Source organism: Triticum aestivum, chromosome 1A (genome assembly GCF_018294505.1).
Source record: "Triticum aestivum cultivar Chinese Spring chromosome 1A, IWGSC CS RefSeq v2.1, whole genome shotgun sequence".
Classification (NCBI taxonomy): domain Eukaryota; kingdom Viridiplantae; phylum Streptophyta; class Magnoliopsida; order Poales; family Poaceae; genus Triticum; species Triticum aestivum.
Genome location: NC_057794.1, coordinates 478,655,344 through 478,682,881, shown reverse-complemented (window position 1 = coordinate 478,682,881; position 27,538 = coordinate 478,655,344). Strand labels below are relative to the sequence as shown.

Genomic DNA, 27,538 nt, shown 5'->3' with positions numbered 1-27,538 from the left:
GCCTCCTGGCGCCTGGCGCGCGCGGCGCGGGCGATGGCCTGGCCGGCCGGCTGCTGGCTGGGCCTTGGCCCAGTGCGCTGCAAGATTTTTTTTAAATAGGTTACGCGCGCAGAAACAAAAGAAAAAGAAACTAAACGAACTCCAAAAATTCTAAAGTAAATTTTCTCCGACTCCTAAAAATGAGTCGAACAAAATGAACTTTTCTCCGGGCCTAAAATGCAATTTTTGAAAACACGCATTTTTCCGTATCCAAATAAAAAGCAAACAAAACTCCGGCAAAACCAAAATTTGATTTATTCATTAGTTTCTTCATTTTTCCTAACTTTGGGAAAGTCATATTATTCCCTCTCTCATTTTTTTGATATTGGAAAAATAATTGAAGATGAAATAAATAAATCAAATGATCCTCTTTTCAAATTCGAGAAAATTCTCAAATATGAAAATAACGAAATCTCCAACTCTCTCCGAAGGTCCTTGAGTTGCGTGAAATTTCTAGGATCAACCAAAATGCAAGAAAATATGATATGCATGATGATCTAGTGTATAACATTCCAAATTGAAAATTTGGGATGTTACACAGAGTATAAGTGAACCGGAGAACATACCTCATATTTTAGCTGCAATTGTTTAACCATCTCGATTTTCGAGTCACGGCTGGAGTGCACATGACTGAGATAGCCGGACAGCACATCATTGACATTGAGGTGAGCATAATGGGAGATATCGAAACACACTTTCTGTCTCTCCAAAGCTTCTTGCTTAGCAGTATGCCGGGCTAATACGGTGGGGGTCCCCGGTTCAACAAACCGGCTACCAGTAATCAACATGTCGGTATCGGAAGTTGTTAGCGGGTTAGCTGAGCTAGATGGTTCAGGAATTGTTGGACTAAGGGTGGTCTCATCGGCTGACAACTCAGGAGGGTCCAATTGAGTATGAATAGTCGGGTCTTCAGGTGCTTCAGTTTGAGAGGGAGGAGTTGGCATGGCCGGCTCAGGTGCAGGAACCTTCGGGTCTTCTGACGGTTTAATCACCTTGGCCTTCTTGGATTTGGCTTGGCCGCTAAGAAAGGTTTTATGAGACAGTTAGTATAAGGATGCAGTTTTTAAAGATACAGAGGAAAGATGATTCTTCCTTACCCAGGGGCAGTCATGAAAGCCGGAAATTGAGTCTGAGATGAGTCGCCAGAAGAGCGAGAAACCTCCTGCAAAGGCAAAATAAAGTTAGTAATGCAAGGGTATAGATCCATTAATGAAAGCAAAAAACAAAGAGGAAAGAAACCTCATTCTGGCGTTTTCGAGGAGTTTGTTGTAAAACGGAAGGCGGTTCATCGTCATCATTAGTCTGAGCCTGACGGTGGCTCTCATGTTGCTGTTTTTTCAAAAGAAAATGAAGGTCCAAATAAGGGTGTGAAAACCTTACTTTCCGGGTTACCAGTCGAAGTTTCTGTCTTGGCAAAGGGGCTGAGTCAGAGGAAATAGTTACCTCTTCTTCTATGGGCTGGCTGGCCCCCGTGTCATCCTGGCAATAGTCAGTGTCAATAAGGTTATTAAAAAACTGGCCAAGGGAGTCAAGGGCTGCCTTCGACTCAGAAACATCGTCAAGCTTTAACAGGTCTGAAGCAGTGCTCCTTTTCTTCTTGGACCTCCGGGTCATCTTCCTGGCGGCTATGGCAGCGGCTCTAGCCTTCTTGGCAGCTTCATGGTCATACTTGGCCTTCCAGAAGTCAGATTTGGCCTGTAAACAAATAAATAGGATAAAAGGTCATGCAAGTATTTAAAACTACTAAGGAAAACACAAAAAGAGAGAGGTCAGGGTTTTTCACCTCTGGTGCCGGGTTAAGTTTGCAGAAGGGGTTTAACCCAACTTTACTACAGTCCTCATATTTGCCATTTACAAGGATGTTTGACATGGCAACAATATCTTCTTCAGTCAATCGAACAGAGTTATGGCGCAGAGAATCATCTGGGAATCCGCCATATTCATACATTAACTTGGATCGGCGGCTTAGAGGAATGACCCGCCACGAGATGCAGCAACGGATCAAGTCAACTCTGGTAAGCCATTCCCCAATAAGGCATTAATCCTTTTAATAGATGGAATAAGCTTCTTGCGTTCAGCAGCAGTAAGCTTATCAGGGAGCACAAACTTGGAATCCAGACGCTCCACGCGATAACCCGGCAGTGGTTTTTCATTGGCTGGTGACGTGTCTTGGCAATAGAACCAGGTCTGATTCCAATCTTTGGGATGGCTCGGTAAGACTATTAAGGGAAAGACGGCACCCTGTCGGCGCTGAATTGAGATTCCACCAAGCTCCAAACTAAGGCCGTTGGTGCATTCATTCTGGCGGTTCAGATAAAAGTATTCTCTGAAAAGTTCCACGGTCGGTTCTTCTTGAAGATATACCTCACAAAGAACTTGAAAATTGCAGATATTGGATATAGAGTTGGGTCCAATGTCTTGTGGGCGAAGCTTGAAGAAATACAAAACATCTCGGAAGAACTTTGAGCCGGGTGGTGAGAAGCCCCGGTTCATGTGACCAGTGAAAATGATAACTTCACCATCTTTGGGCTGAGGCCGTTCTTCATCCGGGTTAGGTGCACGATAAGACATAACATTTTTCTCTAGCAAAAATCCTATGGTGACAAATTCCTTCAAAGTATCTTCACTAACTGTTGAAGGGACCCAGTTGTAGACAGTTGTTGCTTTTGACGGCATGATGAGCAAAGGACAAAATGAAAGGAAAGCGATGTGCCGGTTCAATTCGATGGTGAAATTAAAAGTCAAATGATAATGGTACAAATGAGTAATGGCGGCTTAAGTAAGGGCTAATGACATACAAAGGGTGAGTGAGTCGGCGTGATAAGCCGCCATGACTAAAGACATTCGAAGGAAGCTAGAAACAGAATTGGCTAAGTGTTGAGACAAACAGATTTCCCAAGCTATTGCTATTATTCTGAATCAAAATGGGTCAGAAAATAAAAATAAATTCAGACCTACAGAACAAGCACGGAGAAGTTCATCGGCTCTAAGAAGGTATCTGTGCAAAGGAAAAGGATCTACTAGCATCTAAAATGGGCGTAAAACTACTACCGCATAAGTTCTACTTTTCTTCTGGATCAAAAGAGGGTACGGAGAAGAAACTACAAGGAGATCTGTGATGAACGGCGAAGAACGCCGATGAACTCATAACCCTAAACAAATCTAAGGGCGCGGAAAGGTAGGAACTTACGAATGCAGAGCTTCTGCGAAGGGTCGTCGCGGTTCTCGGGATGAGCTCAGGGTGATGCAGCGGCCGACGTTGAGGGCGACGGTGAGCGCTATGGCGACGGCGGAGCTCAAGAGGCAGAGAGGTGGCGAGAAGATGTAAGGAAGAATAAGAAAGGGGAAGGACCGGCCGAGCCTATTTATAAGGGGATAAGTGAACAGGCAGGGGCGAAAACTGAGGAAGACCAAAATAATGATTATCCAGCTAAACGGACGCCTCGATTCTCGGAAGACATTAAAAGATAAAGATCCGTTGAAGATGACATCATAGCAGGCTTTCGTGTTTTCAAAAGATGACATCATGGCGGGTTACAGAGTTTTTACAGAGAGAGGGAGATGGATTTCGTCTAAGTGTTGAAGATTGACAAAGAACAAAGTTCAAGTCAACCCGGGGCCTAATGTTGGGGATATAGCTACTAGGTATGACCCGCCCAGGAGGGGCCGGGTCAACCCCAATGGCGGGTTACGAGAAGAAGCCTAGTAAACGTTCAAGGTGATAGTTTATTAAGACTTGTAGAAGGCCTAAGCCCAAAGGCGGCTTAAGGCCCAATATTGTAAACCGCCATATGTAAAGAAAGACTTGTAAAGAAAGGCATATAAAAGAAGTCACCGAGCCGGATACGTTTTATGAGCCGACCGGGACTCTATAGGCCGCCAGGCGTCAACCCGTGTATATAAGGGGACGACCCGGTGGCGGCTTAGGACAAGAAACAGCAGATCGATAGCCAAGCTAGCAGATTCGCTCCTTGGTCATCAAAACCTAGCAATACAACAACAACTGGACTAGGCTTTACCTTCACCGTAAGGGGCCGAACCAGTATAAATCTCTCGTGTCCTTTGTCTCGATTAACCCCATTAAGCTTCCTAGTTGCGATGGCCCTACGACTAAGTCCTTTCGCTAGGACATCTGCCGTGACAATTCCACGACAGGAGCATTGTCGTGCAATCGTTCTTTCCAGCGAGCAAAGACCGAGAAGTTTCCTTTTAAGCAATCTCCGCAGGGACCTCTCCTCCCATGATAATGCTCTTGACTCCGCTGCCATGTCAAGCTGCTTGATGAGTTCAAGAGCAAGGCCTATCTGAAATTTGACATTGCCGATCCACTTGTCGGCCCAGCTCTGCAGCGCTTTCGCCATGGCCCTCAGATTCTGATCAAGGACCACAAAAGGATTTCTAGAAGACGAGATTGATCCCCATGCCGCCGCGACCACGTGGTGGAAGCCGTTCGCCTTCGCCCAGAAGGATTCAAACCTGAATCTCCTGCCTGTTCTGAAGTCCGCATGCAAACCGAGTAGTAGGGGGCAATGGTCTGAAATTGCACACCCCAGTGCCGATAGGAAGCATGTCGGGTACAGGGCTTCCCAGTCCACCGTGGTGAAAATGTGGTCAATCTTCTCTAGTGTCGCGCTGCCTCTTTCGTTCGACCATGTATATCTCCGGCCGTTGAGGTAGACTTCTTTTAGTTCCAAGTCATTCAGTCTCGCTCGGAATCTGGCCATCATGCGTCAGTTAATCGAGTTGTTGCTCTTGTCTTCTGGGTTCACAATTAGGTTGAAGTCGCCCAAAGCGGCCCATGGTCCGGCGTGCAGGTATCGAATCTCTGCTAGCTCCTGTAGAAACTCATCCTTGTGCTCATGTTGGTGTGGTCCGTAGACCCTGGTGAGCCACCACTGGGCAGAGGAGCCTAAAGGCTTAATAAGAGTCGTGACAGTGTTTTCGGTGTAATGGGGGTTAGAAAGTTGCACGATGAGGGGGTCCCAAGCCAAGAGGATGCCGCCTCGCGTGCCCGAAGCCGGAAGGTAGAAAAACTGGTCAAATCTATTGCCCAAACATTGGGTGACAATGGCCGCAGATACATTTTCGAGTTTCGTCTCCTGTGGGCAAACAATGCCTGGATTGGCCGCTAGACACACCTGGAAGACTGCATTATGGCGCGCCGGAGCGTTCAAGCCACGCACATTCCACACAAGAACCTTGAAAGGTTGCATCGTCATTGGAGAAGCCTACACGTGTGTGATCCACCAGTGGGGGATCACGCTGCCTCTGCCAGCTCCGCTGGCAGTTCCACCATGGGGAGAACCGAAGGTTCCCAGCCGAATAGTGCAAGGATTGTCGTAACATGTGCCAACGAAAGTGGCTGTGCGAACAGCTTGGCGTACATCTGCAAGGCCTCGTCTCCGATCACTTCCCCTTCATTGGCCAAGAAAAGCTTGCGAATAAGCACTTGCTGCTGCTTGGTTGCTGTCGACGATGTCTTGCGCTTGGCAATGCGCGCGCTCCGTCTTGGCGAGCCGACCGGCATGTGCTTTTCCCGTGGTCAGTGCGCCCTAGTTGTCCCGTGCGCTGATGGATCTGCATGGGTGTGAAGGAGCAGCGAGAGGGGGCACCTCACTTCTCTGCTGAAATCATCCACAAGCCTGTGAGAGTGCCTGGAAGGTGTAGTATCATCAGGCTCATGAATTCCAGCATGCATGCCCGAACCAGCATGGGGTGGGGTGGCGGGGTCTGGGAGCTGGTCGGCTGCCTGCATGGAACGGTCTGCATGGGGAGGGGTGTTGGGGTCCACATCCACCCGTGACCCAGGCTCGGCAGAAGTGGCAGGTGATAGGACACCCGCGGGGCCGTGTGAATCCACAGATAGACTAACCCTGAACCAATCCGCATCTCCCTCCTGGCGCGAGGCCCAAGGTGGATCCGGCCCGCCCCAGGGTGAGTGGTCCGACAATGGGCAAGGAGACCAGCTGTACCTGTCCAAGCCAACCGCCACACCGTTCCTTTTCCATGCCCGAGTTGGGTCCCGCTGGTCTACGCTAGCCTCCAACGGAAAAATCTCCATAGACCCAATGAGAACTGGCTCCTCGAGATTCCTGGTAAGTGCGGCCCCAGTCGCCTGCGCCCCGGCAGCATCAGAGTCCCCACCCTTATCTGACTGTCCAACCATGAAGACAGAAGGTGGCGACCGGTCCGCCCTCGAAGCCCGAGGCGTGCCAGGCAAAGCGACCGCGGCAGGGGGGCAGAAGCGCAAGACGACGCGACCACTCCAGAGTCGATCCCACGTCTGGCGCAGCTGAGCTGCGATGCCGGGCTGTCCACCTGTTGGTCACGCGCCACGTGTCTCGCAGGGAGTGGTGCGTTTCCATTTTCTAGCGCGGCGAGGACCGAGCAGGTCCCGCCATGTCCACTTTCCATTGGTCCACCCCAATCCTGACGCAGCGGCCGAGGTGACGTGGGGCGCACCTGATTTTGAATTCCAGCCTGCCTCACCGGGGGCGCCGTGGCCGACGCCGCCGATGAGCATGACGAACTCGCCGGAGCCCGGCCCGCATTCGGGGGAACCCCACCTGCCCCACCTGGACGAAGAGCACTCTCAGGGTCTGCAAGGTCGAAGGGCGGCGATGGCGGCGGTGGGGGTGGAAGCGGGGAGGGGAGGGAGCGTCCTCATGATCCACGATAGGGTCAGCCAGCGCAGTGATGGAGATTGGGTAGCTTAGCGTGTGTGATCTTCCATGGCCTGACGAGCGGCGCGCCCCGGTGCCCGCCCAAAGCATGCGGCTGGGCTCCTCGACGAAGAGAACGCGCCTGCTGGGGATGCGGTCAAGCCGGTCCGTGCGCAGCCAGACTCTGAAGTCTAACATGTGTGGCGGCGCGCGGTCAGGTCATCCACTCTGGCGACGAGGCCAGCTCCACGGAGAATGACGTTGGCCGTTCTCCGGCACCATGCGTTCGCCGGCACCCCACGAAGAGAGATGGGCACGAGAAGGGGTAGGGACACCGCCGTTGCCTGGGCCTGCTGCAGCCATGGCCTGAGGGACAGCTCGAACTGAGGCGAGGATGCTCGTTCAGCACGAACCATGCGCTCCCGCAGGGAGGCCTCGCGGCACAGAACCAGGAAATCTTCCGGCTAGAAAGCGCGAATGGACATGTCCTCCGGACCGATGCCAAATTCCACATGCAGAGCCCGTGTCGCGTCTGCAAGATCCACCGGCGGCCGGGTGCCAGTAATCGTGACCAGCACCGCCCGCGAAAGCTCCGCCTCCATCGACCAGAGGTCCTCCGACGCCTCGAGGAAACAGGCCTCCGCCTGGATGCCCAAGGTCACGCCACAATCCACAGGTCGCGGCTCAAAGGGCACGGAGAACAACGGCCCCGTTGCGCTGGCCCCCGGCGACGCCCCGGCCACCAAATTCCACGGTCGCCCCAGCCATGTGGCCCCGGGCGGTGGCGGGCCAGGGGGTGGCGGTGCCAGCAGCGTAGCCGATCTGCTCGGGTCCGCGCTTGCGGCGGCCGGGGGGAAGGGGGCAACACGGGGCCTGCGCGGAGAGTGGGGGGAGGGCGGCGCGGCGGCGATTGGGACGGCGGGCTCCGGGGGCGCGTGCACCCGTGGGAGGTGTGATTCTCCCCGCGGCATCTCGTGCATCTGGTCGGGTTGGTGCAGTCCGCGGAGATGTGGCGCTCATCCCCGCAGACATTACTCTGCCGGCGCACTCCAGGAACGAATCGGTCGCCGGAGGGACGAGCTGCTCTCCTCAACATTACCCTGTCTCTTATCTTGAAATTTGTTGATCTTCCACATCAAATTGCTTTGAAAATGATCCATCTTCCGTTATCAAAATGTTTTGAAACTGATCCATCTTCCATTACCAGATTGTTTTGAACTGGATCTGGTTGAAGGCAAGCACTCGCCATGATTCCAATATATAAGTGATACAACACCCAATTTGTTATTTCTCATGAGAGATCAAATACATCTCAGTCGTCCAAGTACTATTGCTTGCATGCTTATTTTCTCTGGCATGAGTTTCCCAATTTCTAGCAAAAGATTACATGGATTGTTTCATGTCCCTAAGAACAACTTGTTCCCTTACTGCCCCTTTCACATTACATGTCCCTTGTACGAGCACTAGCAGCTGGGGCGCGCCACCTGAAAGGGAGCTCTGCGGTGCCAGGGTTACAGACGCCCCTTTCATACTCCCTTCATTTTAAAATATAGTGCGCCCGCGCTTTTCGAGGTCTAATTTTGACCATAAATTTAACCAACAAGACCAACTGCGGCGGAAGAAAAAATTATATAATTGAAAACTCCTTTCGAATACGAATTCACTGATATAATTTTTGCTCCCGCCACAATCGGTCTTGGTAGTTAAATTTATGGTTAAAGTTGAAGCACGGAGATAGAGGAAGCACTACATTGTGGAATGGAGGGAGTACATTTTAGTAGGGATTGATCAGTAGTTCAAATGTGATGGTATAAGTATCATAGTATAAATTACTCAGTCAGTGACGGCTGACACAATAGTACTTCTTACCTCGTATCCATAAATCAGGACAAAAGGGAACATCTATTACAAACAATTGGTAGCACAGTTTCTGTAACACAATTGTTCATGTTGCTACACTTGACTTCTTATCAAACAGAGCAAATGGCACATCAAAATCAGATGCCCGAATGACCTTGTCCATTCCGGGCAGGTCGAAAAGCTCAATCAACACAGAGGTGGGTGTCGTCATGGCAGCAGTACCATTGGTTGTGTGCTGCCCTTTGGACGTAGGTGAGGAGCCTTGGGGGATCAGCCAGAACATGGCATGGACGGTGGCATCGGTCCCGCCACCCTCGGATGGCGGCTGCATCGTCGGAGAGGTGGTGTTCACATGGAGAAGACCAAGGTGCTGCCTCTGGATTCCTGCGTGAGCGTCACCAACAGGCAACAGGCATGGTGGGGGCGCCGGTTCTCGCCTGAATCTCCAGTGGTAAGGCCGACGGGCAGCATGATCGCGACCGCCCTGCTTGCTTACATTGTACCTCCTGCACCTGCCATATGTATGAGGATTAATTCAACTATAAAGATGTCAGAACTCCCAATGTGGTTAGATATATGTGGATAAGACTGTTGGGCTGAACAAAACAATTAATCTGTAGATAAGACTCAACACACAATGACCTCTTGACCAATTTGAGAGCATGAGCTGACATAGATCGATTCAGTAAGAGCTGGCTACATAGCAAACTGGCCTGGTTAATTTGAAGAGGAATTCTCAGTTATTAGTATGCAATAGACAATATCAGGAAATTATGATCAACCTTCTAAACAAGAAGATGAGGCAATATTTATGTTTGAGATATCTAGCTCCGTCGCCATGTCAGCTGGAGCTGGTGGTATTTGGGATAGTGCTAGCAAAGTATCAGCAAGCACTTAGTCCTTCGTGAAAAAATTCGATGACTACAAGAACCCATAGTTCACTTGCAACTTTAAGTCTTGTATTAGAACAAAGTAAAAGAGCATTTTTTAGACAGAAGATACATGCCAATGGCTTAAGAGAACATCTGAACCGTGGATGTCCCAAGAGTAGAAACACCAACATCAATAGTATATTCAGGGACAAGCTAAGTTAGATTTTTTGTTAAAAACTATTAGTCACAGATGCTCCTATGCAATCTGCAAATCAATACGTAAAGATGGAAAGAGAAAGGGACAAACTATCCCTTTTCTTAGTTGTATGAGACATCAAATGCAGTGATTAGCACATCGATCTTAATTTCCTAGGAACTGGTAGGTCCACATCATCACAGCCCTCAGTCACCTTTAAATATGTAAAATGATAAATAAATTGAACACTTCTGAAGTATTAACATTAATACAGATAATGACAGCACGGTAACATAATACCATGCCAATGAACTGGGAAAGGGGTAAAAGAACTAAAAATGCCCAGCGCAATCAGTTACTTGTTGGGGGCAAATGCGCAGTAATCTTTCAGAATAAGCTTTACCACGTCCCTTTATTATGGTCATTGAGATCCTTAAAATTGCAGGATAAATATATTGTACTCCCTCCGTCCCATAATGTAAGACGTTTTTTGACACTAGTGTAGTACTTCACTATTTTTTTCTGCTAAGATCAATCACCTTCATATGATCTGAGACATTTCATTCTCTCGGCTTATGTATGATGTCAACACTACAGATATCAGGTCAAACAACTCGAAGAATGAAACTGCTAACTGACTTGAGCATAAGTCTCATTGCCTCCCGAACCATCTAGAGGACTTGGCCCAGCTTAAAAAACTACTCCCTCCGTCCCATAATATAAGAGCATTTTTTACACTAGTGTAGTGTCAAAAACGCTCTTATATTATGGGAGTGCACTGCAAAATGTTTCGCACATCTTATACACTACCAGTTTAATGAGCAGAGAGTCAAACGGCCAGTAGTTCCTTAAGAGCAGAAATAGAACCAGAACCTCCTGTTTTCCTCTCAAGTGCTGGCAATACATCATTCCTGGTGTTTTCAGAGTATCCAAAAAAGTTTGGATTGCCACCCAAACCATCTTCGTTCACATCAAATAAATCAGTATTTGGACCAGACAACATGTATTTATCTACAAGTAAATTTGCCACATCAAATCAGTATAAAATGTTTTCAACATAACAGTTTCCTAGACAATGAGCACAACAACACTATATATATCCGTCTTTAACTTAGAAAAAAATGAAACAAAGCTCTATCAAGAGATTGTCAGAAAAAAACTAAAAGGCAAATCATGTTGAACTTATGACAGGAATATCCAGCACATCAGGTGCCAACTCATGTAACTCTTAATGTTCCGCATAAAGGCATAATACTAAATGGCATCCAACTAACACATTGCTTATGAAATATGGATGTACTGGTGTGTTCTCAAAATTACTTATGGGAATAGTGGAAATTTGCTATACAGTTATCTGTAAATTTCTTGTCAAAATCAGAATACAACAGTAATTTCACTGAAAAAACAGGAGGACGTCGCAGGAATCAGACTGATTATGAATAAATATTGCATGGAAACAGCCAAGTTTTTACAGAGTACAACAGAAAATCACACAAATAATGCAAACAACACATCATGAGTTCCCAGAGAGAAACTTGTAACCATAGTTTGTGATAGGATCATGCATAGCAAACTTACATATTTATTCACATGCAAATTGTATGTTTGAGAATCCAAAGTCTTGATTTTGGCTTGTATTGTACTCTCGGAACCCTCAGCAAAATGTGACATTTCTGCATCTGAAGAATTACACTCCATAATCTCCTGCAATGACAAAAACATAATTATTAGAAACATCAGCTGACAGTTTGGCCATGCAAGGTGTGAGTTTATTCATCCAACGAACCAGTAGAACGGAATCAAGCAAGATCCTTTCACATGTAGACTTGGACATGCACTGGAAAAATCATGCAGCAAGTACCCATCAAGAAATAGTCATCATTATATTCTTATAGTATCAAATCTAATTCCAAGATAGATGGTGCTAAAAAGAGAAAAATCAACTCCACATAATAGAGCATATATGCTTTCAGTAAACATGTGAACAATCCAAATTTAAAATGAATCTCTTGATTACATACCATATTATCTTATATCCGCGAAAACTAAACTGGAGAGTTTAGTACATGATATAAATGCTGAGCTACTGGAGGCAGAGGATTTCTAGAGGCCCTCAGACTTAATTTTTGAAAATAATGCTATGGTGGTTGCAAATGTTGTTGCTGCTCTTGCAGAGATTCAACGCAGCAGTGTTCATCCGATCTTTGAGATTACAAAGATATACATTGACAAAGCTTCTGACTGCTCTGAATGGATGCACAGAGTATGATGTAGTTCTTGCTTTGGGTTCTTAACTGCTTATCATGTTTGATAAATTTGTAGGTGGGGACAATTCTTGATTCCCTGTCAAGGTACAAAGCAGCAGATGCAGGGAACGCAGAAAATATAGTCGAACAAGTTACACCCCGTCTTCAACATGTAAAAGGTGTAGTTGTTCTTGGTACATTAGCCTGATTCACATGAACCATTAGCTGATGCTCATCTGTGCTAGTGAAAAAAAACCCGAGCCTTTCTTTGAGCAATACAAATTAATTATTATGGGATATACCAATTCTGTGTGAAGCTCCTCAACATAAATTTGCAACGTGTAGATAGAAGATGAAATAATAAGCAACATAGAATAGTTTAATTGTAAATTCAGGTGTCTCCAGACAGGTCTGAGGAAATTGTCTACCTTCCATTGACAAAGAATAGATTCTTGTGAGCTTCCACTGGAAAATTTATCTAGAATAGGATTAGCATCTTAAATCATGTCAAGTTGAAGTATTGATACTGCTCATAATCTTAGACACACTTGTACTGTTTGCACAAATCTTCGCTTTGGAACTTGATAGTGTAGTCCAGAGATGACTGACAACTTCCTCAATTAGCTGAACATCGTCGATTCAGTAGTGAGCAAAAAATACATGCAGGAATGAGAACGAATGACTTTGCAGAAAAAGAAATGAAACACACACCCTTACAAAGTATTGACACCAGCATTTGTGCGCAGATCAACTGCAGCAGCAACAAAATCTTTCCCATACTTCTTTTCAAGAAGGTCCCACATCCGACTGAGTTCAGGGAATTCAGAGCACCTTGGGGCTGCAAATATCAAACTGCAGATACCTTCTTTCAGGTCCGCTCGGCATTCCCTGAAGAAATGGTTGGCCAGTAGCACAAGTTTAGGTCCTAGTTTTCTGTACAGTCAATTCTGAAGGCAAGGAAATGTTGCAAGATACTTCTGCTTGGCAATGATCGGAAGCCATGTAACAATCAGTTCGTAGAACAGCTCGATAATCTCATTTGCCGCCATAGTGTTTTGTTCTCTAATTAGCTATCTCTCTTTTCAATATAATGAAATGCAGCATTTTCTCAAAAAAAAAACATGCTTGATTCGAGATATGGTCAACAGTGTTTTTCTCATGTTCGGTACCATGCACATATCCTTTTCTTAAATACATAAATATGCACATTTTTTAATTTAGAAAGGCCAATAACCAAATAAGATGCACATTTTTTTTAATTCAATGTTGGATTGGATGCAAATGTAGAAACAACCTTTTCTCTTATATGAAGAAAAGTTTAACAGCAACCTGATTGTCAGGAATTAACTATAGGAAGTGTAGATTATATAAATAACGCAAAAATCCTCACGGTAGATAAAACTCTCCGAGTACTAAAAGATGTGGCATGCCAGTAGGATAACACTTTAGAAATTGCCATGCCTCAATGGCCAACATACACTCAAAAATTCTCCACGCCTCTACAAGCAGAGGCACACATCACATAAGGGGATAAGAAGGGGGATTCGCTCCTCCATGGCTGAAGAAGGGCTAGGGGGGCTGCTCCACTAACAGAGGTATATGTTCTCCTGCAACAGAGAATGGAGGGATCTTTGTGAACAGAGGACCAACTCCAAATTAAACACACACGCAGAAGTGATGGAGAGGGCACCTTGTCCATTGCGTCGGCACAAGGGTAAGAGCCGCCTCAAGCAGCTTGAACCAGCATCAGAGCGCTCGCGCCACCGTGGCCATGAGGGAGGGGGAGGAATCAAGGCGGTTGTGAATGGTGAATGGGAAAGGAGGACGATTCATTTCTCTCTTTTTTTTCTCTCCTTCAGTTTTTTTTTCACCTCACACGGTAAAAGGGCGCCCTTTGTGCGACAGTTTAACTGTGTTTCTAGGGACAATGGGAAGTCGTGTAATACTTTAGAAATCAACTGGTAATATTTCTCATAGTTTCTTTAGAAACCAAGGATATGGTAATGTGAAAAATCTTACTTTTTTACTTAATTCACATGAACCAATCATAGATGATGTTCTTACGGGGTTTTGGTGATGTACTTGAGTGATCCTAAAGAAGCAAGCATCTAGAACATTTCCATTATGTCAAGTGTTTATTTTGGGCCATAGTTCAATCCAGTAAGATTAGTTGATCTCCTTTGACTTTTAATTTAGTTTTATGTACCAGTTTGCTTCAGTTAATTTATTTAATCTCCTCCTGCACTACAATTCCTTCATTGATCTCTCATACGTTTAGCCAGTTCAGTTTGATAGTTCAATTGATCTCCTTTGCCACCTGCACTACATTACACTGATTTCCAATTGACAGATATGCTCACAAATGGACAGCATCAATGATATGCTCTCAGTACAACCCAGATCAGAGTATTGTGCTCACAAGACAAGCATAAATGATCCATTTTAGTTCTATTTCCGGTCCTGACTACTTGTTATTTCATGGCAGAACATAACTTATTCCAGACAAACAAATTGCAAGCTGTTATGATTGTGAAATAAGAACTTCAAGTAGTGAAATTTATCAGCGTAGATAACCAAACCAGCAACTGCAAAAATATCATTACATCATCTCTATTTCAACAACATGAAGTACATTTTATGGACTGATTTATAGAAACCAATGCTTCAAAACAGAGCAACGCCACTCACAGAAAAGGAGTAGACAGGTTGTACTGTTGTCTGATACATTGTCTGATACAGTCCACAAAAACTGAACAGAACAGTGCTCCAGAGTTTTCTACCTGAAATGCTGTTGAAATGCGGTTGGCGTCTAAGCTGAGTTTAACTAGCAAATGGAAATGCAAGTTTCCATCAAACATAAAAAACAACACTCTGACAGGCTAATACTTTGATTCTATGGGAGATATCAGTGCTGGACAATCTAAAGTAAATTAAAGATTAGATCGATATTTTATGTTCCATAAGATTCTTTCAAGAATCAAAAAACAAAATCTCAGTGAAAACAGAGGAAACAACATAATAATACACATTGAAACCAGAAGAAATATTCTCAGATTCCACTATAATTACAGACAACATAATGCAACAAAAACAGAGATTAAACTCGAATTTGGGGGCGAGCGTAACCCAAGATCCATCTGGACGGATTTGTGCTCTAAGCACCACCTGAATACATCTCAGGAGCGTTGTAAACTTGGATGCAAGAACAGCAGCCAAGCGTTGAAACAGCGCTGCCCACATAAAACAAGATAAGACAATCAAACGGAAGACAACAAAGCAAGGATATTAATAAGGCTCAGACATCCAAGGAAGGAATTAGCAGCATTAGCTCTCAAGCCTGGCTTGGCGAAAGCTCTTAGGCGGCATCTGCGAATGTTTTGAGAAACAACCTTAAATTTATCATCATCACCGTAACTTGTCCCCAAAACTGACCAAATCATATTGACTAGAACTTGTCAGACACTACAAAAATATATCAACCACAATAACCAGATGTGGAGAGTGTTTACCAACCAGCCACTACAAAAGTATATCAACCACAATAACCAGCTCTGGAGAGTGTATACCAACCAAAATAGACTCAGGTTTCCTATCACACAGAACAGATTAAACAATTACAACAGAATCCCTCAGAGACCCATTTAAAATCATGCACACAGATGAACCAAACCAGGTGCAAATGGATATTCCAGCCCTGACCAAACCACAAAGGTTATAGCCAAAGGAGGACACATGCAGTGGTGAGTAACAGCTGTTGTTTACTGTGTCATACGGCACGTCCTGGTCTAAGAATCTTCATTGGGATAATTTAAGCTGAAAAAAAATAACAATACAATTAAATAAGAAAAAGTATTGAGCTCTCCGCTTTATGCCTCAGAAAGCCGCAAAAATATCGTCATTCAGAATCAGACGGTAATTCCAACATAAAGCTAATCATCATAGGCTTGAATTAAATTACAGGTCACTAGTGTGAAAGAAAAGGCTGCACACTAGCCAAAAACACAAAACTAAGATAGTGCCCAAGAAATATAGCGTATCATCAGAATATAAAAGCCTTCTCATCCACAGGAAATCAGCACTGTGTCAGAAGGTGTCCTAAGATAGAATAAGTTTTCATCACATGACACTGACAAAATCAAGAAGAAAATAAATAATAAAAAACTGATCTCTAATGGATTCAGTTGCGAAGATGACATAACAGCCAACTCATGTCAACCCCTCAAGATCAAGTGTTATTATGCATCAATAAATCCTCACAATACAAATAGATCATCTAAATTGAAAAGCAAAAATAACAACCAAAAAGATTGGAGATGTAGTTGCTCAGCGGTGGCAATTATTAATTCGTTCGATTGTGCCAGCAATGTCGTCAATGCTTTCAGAAGAGGGAGCTTGTTCTCCTCATCACAACCACTCTCCAAAAGGAAACGAACAATGAACCGCACATTAAAAATAAAGGATATCAGATGGCTCAGTTCAGCGGGATAATCGGCATACAAATCAACTCTTGAGAGAAAACCTGTGATTTGGTCTGTTGAGCTTGAATATTTGCAAATCGTCACTGCCATCACTAGGAATTTAAGTAAAGAAAATCAAACAACTGTTCAAACTTAGATTTGCCAGGTCAGATTAAGTAGTATGTCAATCAGCACAGATCCACCTAAGCGGACCCTAAGACTGGGGCGACAAATTTGAAATCATCATCCTCATAACTACAACAAAGCCGACCTAAGACTGGGCCAAATCTCTTCTAGGCTAACGGCTGCGCAGCTACAAATCTCTTTTGCTTGCTTCCAACTGCTACCGGGTGCCACATTACAAGTTGTATGAATGAAAAAGAAATGCAATCAACTCCTGAAACAAAGAAACTGAAGCCACGGGAGAACCTAAATCACCAACAAACTGAAGAAACAGAATAGGCATCAGATAACATATGAATGCACCATTACACACAGAGTGTCTCAGACGACCGTCGTGAGTTGCATATGGTTTCTCATCATGTGCACACCACAATATTAATCAAATTTGAATTGACACTGAAATTTCCATTCGAAATATGCCAATGAAAATACTAACAAAGATAAAGGGCCGTTAAGAAAACATAAGAGATATTTTTGAAGTGGATGGATCAGATTTCTGGCTTGGAATCCTCTGATAAAGGATAACATTTGCGCACAGTACAATCATTGTCGATCAGCTGGGGAAAGGATCCTCACTTCCATCCGAATAATTGTGAACACTATCTCTAAACAGAAACTAAAAAGAAGAAAAACACATAAAACCAAATAGAACTACAGTAGAGAAAGATATCAAATCACCAAATCATCAGTAAGTCGATTCAATCAAATAAGCAGAGTAGAGTGACATATTAATTATAATTAGGATATGTATGTAAGAGCCACGGCGCCCTTTGGAGAGACACATCCTAGGGCACAAAGTAGGTAGCTCAGGATACAACAGGTTAATGTTGCTTCAAGGGAACGAGTCCACTGGAAACCGATCAGACTGATCCTCCCAATGACCAGATGACGAAGCACAGAAAATTCAAAGAAATATCAGAAACGAAACAAAAAAAATCGAAAGAAACAATGAAGTAAACAGCTAGTATTGCCCAGAGAGGAAAAAAGTTGATCATAGAAAACAAAACGTCAAGCGTGCCTTGGATCTCAGTAGGTAATGCTTTCCTCATTACTTAGAAGTTCGAGAAAGATAACGCAGTAAACAATAACATCAGGGATCCACGACTTGAAGCAACGCAAATCCACGGGGAAAAAAAGGCAGACAGATCTAAACAAAAGCAAGAACATGAGAGCATCTCAGACTACAAATTCCCCAATGTTTTTCTTCACTGCCGAGACTCAAAGTGCAAGGATGAGTTAAGTGGATGTAACATCACGGATGCTCCCGAGAACAAAACAAATACGGCAGATGCAATCTAAATCTCGCGGCAAGGAACCAGAAGTAGGAAAATAAACGGGCGGATAGCGTGGAGAAGAAGCAGCGTATGCGTAACTCGCCGGGTTCGGATGCCGCCGACGGCGACGGCGGATCCGGTCGTCACCTGATGCGAACGGATCGGTGGTTCGGCGATGACGGCGGCTGGGTGGCTCTCTCTGAGGTTATAAAGGAGGCGTCCTAACCCTAAACGTCGGGGGAGCCGGACTACAGGCGGTACGTGATGGGCCTGGGAGTCTTAGCGGGCTTATGCTGGAACTGTAATGGGCTGTTATTCTCTTGGGCTAACCGACCAGATTTAGGGCTGGAAGTTAAAATAATTACATTCTCTTAAAAAAAAGTTAAAAATAATTATAAAATTTCAGAAACATATATGTGTACCCCTAAAAAAGAAACATATATTTGTGCTAAAAATATATAAATTTCATATTTTTTCTAGGAGGATTTTGGAAAATTTATGTATATTTATGGTACTACAATAAATCGGCGACTAGAAGCAACTGCATATCATAGTTTATCACCATTTTTTTGTTTCTCTAAGTTTTCAAAAAAAAATCATATTGTAGTTGTATACTCTGTCCCGAGCGCATCCAAGAATTTATCCAACTTGTGCTTCCATCTAAAGATATGATGACGGACAGTTTATAGTTCAAGGAAAAAAGAGGATGTTCAAATTTCAAGGGGTGATATATTTAAAAAAATAAATATAACTAAATTTCCTCTTCTAAAAGTACTAGCAAGTTACACGTGCCACGCGAGAGTGAAGTGCGACCACGTAAATGTACCACATTATAGCAGGCAAACATATACATTTCGGGTCACACACAAATGAATTTAATATGTAGATTTAAATCGCATCTCCCATCTCATTCAAAATCAAATTATAACTACATAATATTTGATGATTGTGCAGTATATGCTACACAAAATTAGCTCCAATGAATGAAATATATAAGAACAATTGATTACTCCATTTGCAAAGAAAATTGGGTTTGGGAAAGATGCCACATTGGCTTTGAACCAAAACAGAACAAGTTCAAGTAAAAAAACGTCAATTCTTTTAGAAGAGCAAAACTTGTGAGAGCTAAAGTATAGAAGAGTCTAGAACAAATGAGAAGTGTGTGTGTTATGTGCATATTGTACAACGTAAATGATAGAATGAACATGAATGGTGATTCTTTTATCATAGAAAAACCTTGAAGAATTGAAGTATGGAAGAGTTAGAACAAAGGAGAACTGCCTTTGTTTTCATGATTGTGCATATAAGCACAGGTGTGGAATATTCTAGATTAGTATACGTGGCAAAATCCAATGTGGTGGGGAGAATATCCAATGGCCAAGAGCACTCGGATTTGCCACCTCTCAACCGTTGGATCAACTTCATCCAACAATCAATACTCAAAGTTATTCATACACTATATAGTGGTATAAATATTCCATCAATGCCTTCTAAGCTCGTGTATCTTCAGACATTTTACAAGATAAAGAGTGGCCATCAACCCCCAACGTCCAATAAATGACACATGTTTGACACTGCACACATGATAAAATAACAATAATTGTGAAGTTATACATCTATGAATTAGCTAGTGAAATAATACTCCATCATGGAGCTGGTCGCGCCCAACCATAATACAACAGTGGCGGGTTTTTAAGAGGCACTCTAAATGATATTCCTCAGTCCCATGATATAAGATGTCAGTACATCCAGGATACTCATATGATGTAATAACGTTTTATATTACCCCCAAAAAAACAAACAGCTTATATTGTGGAATGGATGGAGTATCACATAAGAACTTCTCTGATTTTTTTTTGAGACAACACACGAAGCTTTTTATTGATTCGTCACAATGTTTACAGGGACGAAAGAAAGATCTCCGGGATGGCCTAACCATACACGGCGGCCACCCCCGAGAGATAAAGCATGCTTCGCTAAGTTGTGAGCTTCATAATTTGAGCTCCTAAACTCATGGCTAAACCTACACATATCAAAAGTTGCAGAATGGCTTAATATTTCATGCACAATAGCACCATATGAAGATGCGTCCTCCTTTTTCAGAGAGTCTACTGCCTTCTTGCAATCCGATGCAACATGAATGCGCCTTTGGTACAAGTCCTCCGCAAGTGCAAGGCCTTCTCTGATCGCCATGGCCTCCAGCGTTTCCGGGTCCCCAATATGCTCTATGATCAGCGCCGAAGCTCCCAAAAACAGACCATCTAACCTTCTGCAGATTGCACCCACGGCCCCGAAACGGGCTTGCCTTGGTGCGGCCGCGTCCACATTGATCTTCACGCATCCCGTGGCCGGAGCCTGCCATTGGGTTGGTCTTGCAGCTTTGACTACGGTCCTCCGAGGTTCACTTGCCTTAATATATCTCAAGTCATCAAGAAAGCTTGTGATAAATCCATAAGTAGATTGCGGTGATTGGAAGATGTCCTCATAGATCGCTTTCCTTCGTGCTCGCCAAATTGCCCACATAATAACAATCATGTGTGCAAACATATCTCCGTTCAACACTCCACTCATAGCAAAAAGCCAATCCTTTGGGTGTTCTTCCACTCTGTCCACGAGATGATGAACCAACTCCTCCGGAGCTAAGGCCCAAACGCTGCTTGACATCGGACACATAAAGAGTGCATGTCTCCAAGAGTCAACCACCCCGCACAAAGGGCACTTGTCCTCGGTGGTCATATTGCGGTGTTTGAGCAAATCAATAGTGGGCATGGAGTTTCTCGCCAGTCTCCCCCACATAAATTGCCCACATAAGAACTTCTCTGATGGTCCGGCAATGACGGTCGGGTGGCACGTGATGGGCCTGGGAGTCTAGCAGGCTTACGCTGGAACCGAATGGCTTGTTGTTCTTTTGGGCAAACTGATCAGATTTAAGGTTGGAAGTTTATAAAATAATTACAAATTTCCCTCTTCTCAGGAACAATAGATTCATACTGAAAATATAAGATTTTCATTTTTTGCATGGAGGATTTTGGAAAAAATTATGTATATTTTGTTGGATCGTGGATGGGCTTAGGCCCATATAAGACACTAACCCTGGTTAATCTTAAGGCTCATGTATGAGATGGCAGGTGATGGGAAGTTTAGTCCCACCTTACTAGTTGAGGAGAGTTGAGACCCCTTTACAAGGACTGCTCTACCACTTGCCATTGGGGGCTTGGAAAGAGGAGTGGTACACGTGCGCTCCTCCTCCTCCGCCGCCCGCCTCGCCATGCCTCGACGCGCGCGCGCGCCGCGGGTTGCGGGAACGAGCCGAAGCTTATTTTTGCCGCTATATGTGCTGCTCATAGAAGGTTCGAGTCTATGTTATGTACGTGCTAGTATGCTTAGGTATCGCTATGAGATGCATACCTTTTATGCCATGCTTACTGTTTACTCGTGGATAAGTCTAATCAAAAAAGTGTTAATATTTCCAACAATCCAAAAACCTTATTTTAGGCACTTTTCGATTCAAGGCTTTGCTGCTACTCTGAAACCGAAAAAGTTTACCGGGACGCATTTTAAGCGTTGGCAGACTAGGACCACCTTGTGGCTCACAACGATGAACGTGTTCTGGGTTGGTGGTGTGTCCCTCATAGAAACGATTGCTCCTGAACAGGAGAAGGCGTTTAGAGAGGCAATCACAATCTTTCTGGAAGCAGTTCTGAGTGTGATTGGAGACAAGTTGGTTGACGCCTATATTCATATGGGTGTTGCCAAAAACTTGTGGGATGCGCTTGAAGTCAAATTCGGCGCAACTGATGTTGGCAGTGAGCTGTATGCCATGGAGCAGTTCCATGATTACAGGATGGTTGATAACCGTTCTGTATTGGATCAGGCTCATGAAATACAGTGCATTGCTAAGGAGCTGGAGCTCCTGAAGTGTGAGTTACCGGACAAGTTTGTCGCGGGTTGCATTATTGCAAAACTCCCCTCCTAGTTGGAGGAACTTTGCTACTTCTCTCAAGCACTTGAGACGTGAATTCTTTGTTGAGGATGTCATTGGTCATCTCAGTGTTGAGCAGAACTCGAGAGCAAAGGACTCGCACGTGAAAGGGGCAGAGGGTTCTTTTAGCACCAATGTGGTGCAAAAGAACTTCCACAAGTTCAAGCGAAAGAACTCTGTCCAACAGAATACTACCTTTAAAAAGAAGGGTAAGAAGAAAGACAAAAAGAGAGATGGCTGCTTTACTTGTGGTTCGGATGAACATTGGGCAAACAAGTATAAGAAGCCAGCACAGGACTCCAAGTCTGTGAATGTCACTCTAAGCAACAATGATGCGACATCTGGGTATGGTAATCTGTTTACCATACTTTCAGTCTGTCAGTCCACCGATTGGTGGATTGACACTGGGGCCAATATTCATGTGTGTGCTGATGTGTCTTTGTTTTCTTCCGTCCTGATGGGGAATGGCTCGCATGCTTCTGTTTATGGTGTTGGCACGGTAGATCTGAAGTTTACTTCGGGAAAGATCGTGCAACTGAAGAACGTGCAGCATGTCCCCGCCATAAAGAAGAATCTCGTTAGTGGCTCCCTTCTATGTAAAGAAGGGTTTAAGTTAGTATTTGAGTCTAACAAAGTAGTCGTATCTCGGTATGGACTATTTGTTGGAAAAGGATATGATTGTGGTGGTTTGTTCCGCCTTTCCTTGGAGGATTTCTGTAATAAAGTTGTGAACCAAATTCATCCTAATGTGAACGAATCTGAGGTTTGGCATTCACGTCTTTGTCACATAAATTTCGGTTGTATGACGCGGCTAGCTAAGATGAATTTAATCCCGAGTTTCACTTTAGCCAAAGGCTCTAAGTGCCATGCGTGTGTGCATGCTAAGCAACCTCGTAAGCCTCACAAGACTGCGAAGGAGAGACACGTGGCACCTCTAGAGCTCATACATTCAGATCTCTGTGAGATGAATGGTGAGTTGACTAAAGGTGGAAAGAAATACTTCATGACTCTGATTGATGATTCCACTAGATTCTGCTATGTGTATTTGTTAAATACTAAGAATGAGGCTCTACACTACTTTAAAGTCTATAAGGCTGAAGTTGAGAACCAACTTGAGAAGAAAATAAAACGAGTCCGGTCTGATCGTGGTGGAGAGTACTTTTCTAATGAGTTTGATTTATTCTGTGCGGAACATGGTATTATTCATGAGAGGACGCCTCCCTGCTCACCGCAGTCAAACGGGGTTGCCGAACGGAAAAACCGTACTCTAACTGATTTGGTTAACGTCATGTTAGATACATCGGGTTTATCTAAGGCATGGTGGGGGAGGCTGTATTGACATCTTGTCATGTCCTGAATAAAGTTCCCACAAAGGATAATGAGACTACTCCCTACGAGCAATGGGAAAAGAAAAGAACTACACTCTCTTACTTGCGCACTTGGGGCTGTTGGCGAAAGTCAATGTGCCGATAATCAAAAAGCGCAAGTTGGGACCAAAGATCGTGGACTATGTTTTTCTTGGCTATGCCAAGCATAGCGTTGGCTATAGATTTCTAATGGTGAAATCTAAGGTACCTGACCAGAAGGTCGGTACAATTATAGCATCTAGGGATGCTACATTCTTTGAGGATATTTTCTCCATGAAAGATATGCAAAGCAATTCTAGACTAAAATCTGATGAGACTCATGAACCTGCTATTCTGATGGAATATTATGAACATAAAAGTGATAAGAGTTCCACGGAGGATGATGAGGAAGCTCCTGTTAGGAGCAAGAGACAGAGGACTGCAAAGTCCTTTGGTGATGATTTCCTCGTGTACCTCGTGGATGGTGATACTCCCAGTACCATTTCAGAAGCTTATGCATCTCCGGATGCTGACTACTGGAAGGATGCGGTCCGTAGTGAGATGAATTCCATCTTGGCTAACAGGACATGGGAGATCACTGATCGTCCTTATGGTTGTCGACCATTAGGATGTAAGTGGGTGTTCAAAAGGAAGCTTATGTAACACCACGGATGTAATTTACCTTATCTGTACTTCAACTCTTGCCGTTTCCGGCGCTAAGTTATTTTATTTCCTCGTTGCCGGGTTTTTGTCTCATGTGTGTTTTGTCTTTGTCATGCATCTCATATCATGTCATCATGTGCATTGCATTTGCATACATGTTCGTCTCATGCATTCGAGCATTTTCCCCGTTGTCCGTTTTGCATTCCGACGCTCCTATGTCCTCCGGTGGTCCTTTCTACCTCTTTTCATGTGTGGGGGTTAAACATTTCCGGATTGGACCGAGACTTGCCATGCGGCCTTGGTTTACTACCGGTAGACCACCTGTCAAGTTTCGTGCCATTTGGACTTCGTTTGATACTCCAACGGTTAACCGAGGGACCAAAAAGGCCTCGTGTGTGTTGCAGCCCAACACCCTTCTAATTTGGCCCAAAACCCATCAAAAACCCATCCATCGTCTAGAGCGTTCGATCACGATCGCTTGGCCGAAAACCGCACTCCATTTGGAGCTTCCTAGCCCCCTCTACCTCTATAAGTAGCCTCCCCTCCGAAAATCCTGGATCTCTTGTCCCCCTAACCCTAAATTCACTCGCGCGCCGCCGGACATTGTCGGATCCGGCCGAACGTTTTTCTGCCGCCGACCGCAACCACTAAGAGGTCGCCACGTGGCCGGCCGCCTCCTCCCGCCAGGCCCGAGGAGGGCCCTCGGAGCCCATCCGGTCAGCCTCGCCTCTCCTCCACGCCCGCGCCGCCCGAGCACGTCGCCGGCTCCGCTGCCTCGCCACCCTGTCACCGCCTCGTCGCCGGGGGCCGCCACTCCGGCTCGCCGCCCAGCTCGCGCCTCCACCGCCGACCCAGCTCCGGCGACGTCCGACTTCCTCGCCGGCCGCCTCGTCCTCTCCCTCGTCTCCGGCGAACCTCGAGCGCCGCGCTGCTACAGTAACGGCTGGATCCACATCTGGATCGGGAGATCGGTTGACTTTTCGTCCCTAAATCCTAGCATTTTTGCTATCTTTGTCATGCCATAACTCTATCATCGTAGCTTCGATTCGTGCGTGTAGCATATCAAAATGTTCGTCTCGACGACTATATCATTTCATCTCATTGCATCATTTTCATTTAAGCTCATCTTGATGCCCGAAATGCTGTTGGAAGAGGGCTATGTGAGGAATATTTCAGATCTGTTTCAGGAAATGGCCTTTTGTCATTTTTGCCATGATTAATGTGTGCATGCTATGATCCTGAGCTCTACATGTGTTTTGTAGAATGCCATGTTATCTTTACAGAGGTGCTTGCCATGTATTTTTGTGATCTTTGTGGTGACTAGGACAAGCATGCAAAGTAGCTTACTCAATGATACTGATTTCAGGGACTTAGAATTTCACTAAGTTCTTGTCCTGTTTTTGCTTTTATCCCATATGTTCATGTTGTTTCCTAGTGATCCGTGCCTCTTTTGAGGATGATCAGTAAGGATGTTTTGTTAATATTGTGGTGCTCTATCCATCCATGTCTTTGTTTGCATTTATGGAGCATCCTAACTTGAGTCAATCGAGCTCTACTTTTGATATAAAATGATCCTGCCAGATTGTTGACATGTTTAGCGATTTTGCCGAGGATGTTGCTATTGATCCGTGCATGCTATGTTGTTGTTCTTGCCATGTCTAGCTCCTATGCCATGCCTTCTTGATGTATGTATGCTTAGTTTGTCATGCCATGCTCTGTAGTGAGTGCATCGAGCTCGTAAACATGCCTACTTGTCAAATCTGTTGTGTATGCTCCAGTTTTTCACCAAGTCCGAATCTGTTTATGTTTTTGCTATGTTCACATGCTTGCAATTGTATTGTCGGATCCCTTTTGGCTCAAGGTCACTAAGGGACTTTTGTTAAGTGCTTAGAGTAGCTTCATGCCATGCCTTGCTTTGCCATGTTAAGTTCCCGTAGCATATAGCTTCATGCTCTAAAGATTACTTCCTGCTGATAAATTCCAGATTTGTGTTAATTTAACTAAGTCTGAAACCTGTTATCATTTGCACTTTTGCCATGCTTATTTGAACCTGTTAATGGATGAATTAGCCGTAGCTTAGTGTTCATCTTTTGTCAAGCTTCATGAGTGGATCCCTGCCATGTATTTTGTTTTTATGTTTGAGTGATGTAGCATATTTATCTTGATGCATTTAGATGGCTACTTGCTGATTATCACAGACCGGTGCCATATTTGTTTTGCTTGCCATTTCCAAACCGTGCATCCGATTCCGGTGATCTTTATATCGATTTCAACCGAAATCACCTCACCTTTTCAGTGGCACTCTTGGATTTCCAAGTTGAGGCCAGTTTCAATCATTCCTTTGCAAATCTTGCATATGCATCACATATCGCATCCCGCATATCATACCATGTTTGCATCATGTTGATTGAGCATTGCACGTGGTTGATTGCGTCCCTTTTGCTTGTTGTTCTTGCTTGGGTAGAGCCGGGAGACGAGTTTGTAAACGAGGAGCCCGTTGAGTTTGTTTACGAGGATCAAGGCAACTCTGAGTACTCTGCAGGCAAGATGACCATACCCTCAAAATCACTTTTATCTTTGCTTGCTAGATGCTCGCTCTTTTGCTATGCCTATGCTACGATACCTACCACTTGCTCATCATGCCTCCCAAATTGTCATGTCAAATCTCTAACCCACCATGTCCTAGCAAACCGTTGTTTGGCTATGTTACCGCTTTGCTCAGCCCCTCTTATAGCGTTGCTAGTTGCAGGTGAAGCTTGGAGATCGTTCCTTGTTGGAACATGTTTATTTCTTGGGATATCACTATATTATCTTGTTTATCTTAGGGTCCCGATAACTGCCACACGTGGTGTATCGGGTAGTTGTGCCACACGCCTCGTGTGGCATGGACAGCAACCAGCCCACACACCTACGTGTGGGCAAAACAACTAATGCACACACACATCTTTTTTCCCCTCCTGAACCCTCTCACACGCGTGCGTGTGGGCGAAGTTGATAACGCCCACACGCCCGTATGTCAGGCCTCGTACCCTTCTGGTCCTGCACGTGACGCGTGACGCCCACCGCGCGCCCGCAGTTGCCATGGTCCAGACCCTCGTCCATGTTCGTTTATCTGCAGTTGCCATGTCGCTGAACTACGGTTGCCATGTCGGGCAACTGCAGTTGCCATGGTTGCTCAACTGCAGTTGCCATGTATGGTCTGATCTAATGTAGTTGCCATGATTTCATAACTTTAGGAGTTGCCACATACTAACACTAGGCAGTTAAGAGAGTTGCCATGTGCTCACAAGCATACTAGGGCAGTTGCCATGTAAAAAGGAAGAGTTGCCATCTGCTTACGTGCATGTTAGGGCAGTTGCCATGTATGTGCACGTTGGGCAGTTGCCATGTACCATGCAAAAACACATGGCAACTCAGTAAAAGACAGTTGCCATCTGCTTACGTGCACACTAGGCAGTTGCCGTGTACCCTGCAAAAACACATGGCAACTCGGGTAAAAAAAAAGAGTTGCCACCTGCTTATAAAGCACACTAGAGGCAGTTGCCATGTGCGCTGCAAAAACACATGGCAACTAGCAGCTTATGTGTGGGAGAGGAGACGGACGTGTGGGCGAGATGGCAAATGCCCACACACCAGCCCTTGTGCGTGACTGAAAACTGGTGTGTGGGTGAACTGCTAAACGCCCACACACCGGCCCCTCCGTGTGGTAAAACGGATGTGTGGGCGAACTATGTCACACACCATACACACGCCTTGTC

The 27,538-nt window shown here is 44.9% G+C and overlaps 1 long non-coding RNA gene and 11 other non-coding genes across 13 annotated transcripts; all 12 read right to left on the bottom strand.

Annotated features, from left to right (window-relative positions):
- Positions 1–8,601: 8,601 nt before the first annotated feature.
- On the bottom strand, positions 8,602–17,995 carry LOC123058470 (uncharacterized). 2 transcript variants are annotated; one of them, XR_006427212.1, is made up of 3 exons: positions 12,587–17,995; positions 11,416–12,499; positions 8,602–11,333 (listed from the first exon to the last, which is right to left on the bottom strand). It is a non-coding gene; the product is annotated as an uncharacterized lncRNA (long non-coding RNA). The 2 variants fall into 2 exon arrangements; XR_006427213.1 differs by having other exon boundaries at positions 8,602–12,499; positions 12,587–12,763; positions 12,851–17,993.
- LOC123072154 (small nucleolar RNA SNORD14) lies at positions 15,167–15,286 on the bottom strand. The gene has a single exon (XR_006434866.1). It is a non-coding gene; the product is annotated as a small nucleolar RNA SNORD14 (small nucleolar RNA).
- Positions 15,500–15,680, bottom strand: LOC123072847 (small nucleolar RNA Z112). Its single transcript, XR_006435451.1, has one exon. It is a non-coding gene; the product is annotated as a small nucleolar RNA Z112 (small nucleolar RNA).
- LOC123073077 (small nucleolar RNA snoR77Y) lies at positions 15,741–15,821 on the bottom strand. Its single transcript, XR_006435583.1, has one exon. It is a non-coding gene; the product is annotated as a small nucleolar RNA snoR77Y (small nucleolar RNA).
- On the bottom strand, positions 15,908–16,003 carry LOC123072907 (small nucleolar RNA snoR31/Z110/Z27). Its single transcript, XR_006435477.1, has one exon. It is a non-coding gene; the product is annotated as a small nucleolar RNA snoR31/Z110/Z27 (small nucleolar RNA).
- Positions 16,195–16,290, bottom strand: LOC123072243 (small nucleolar RNA R30/Z108). Its single transcript, XR_006434930.1, has one exon. It is a non-coding gene; the product is annotated as a small nucleolar RNA R30/Z108 (small nucleolar RNA).
- On the bottom strand, positions 16,341–16,444 carry LOC123072938 (small nucleolar RNA Z107/R87). The gene has a single exon (XR_006435486.1). It is a non-coding gene; the product is annotated as a small nucleolar RNA Z107/R87 (small nucleolar RNA).
- Positions 16,497–16,583, bottom strand: LOC123073431 (small nucleolar RNA U31b). Its single transcript, XR_006435670.1, has one exon. It is a non-coding gene; the product is annotated as a small nucleolar RNA U31b (small nucleolar RNA).
- Positions 16,793–16,882, bottom strand: LOC123072794 (small nucleolar RNA Z161/Z228). The gene has a single exon (XR_006435424.1). It is a non-coding gene; the product is annotated as a small nucleolar RNA Z161/Z228 (small nucleolar RNA).
- Positions 16,999–17,097, bottom strand: LOC123072497 (small nucleolar RNA Z103). Its single transcript, XR_006435200.1, has one exon. It is a non-coding gene; the product is annotated as a small nucleolar RNA Z103 (small nucleolar RNA).
- On the bottom strand, positions 17,534–17,618 carry LOC123073518 (small nucleolar RNA snoR27). The gene has a single exon (XR_006435678.1). It is a non-coding gene; the product is annotated as a small nucleolar RNA snoR27 (small nucleolar RNA).
- Positions 17,685–17,780, bottom strand: LOC123073508 (small nucleolar RNA snoR26). Its single transcript, XR_006435676.1, has one exon. It is a non-coding gene; the product is annotated as a small nucleolar RNA snoR26 (small nucleolar RNA).
- Positions 17,996–27,538: the final 9,543 nt, after the last annotated feature.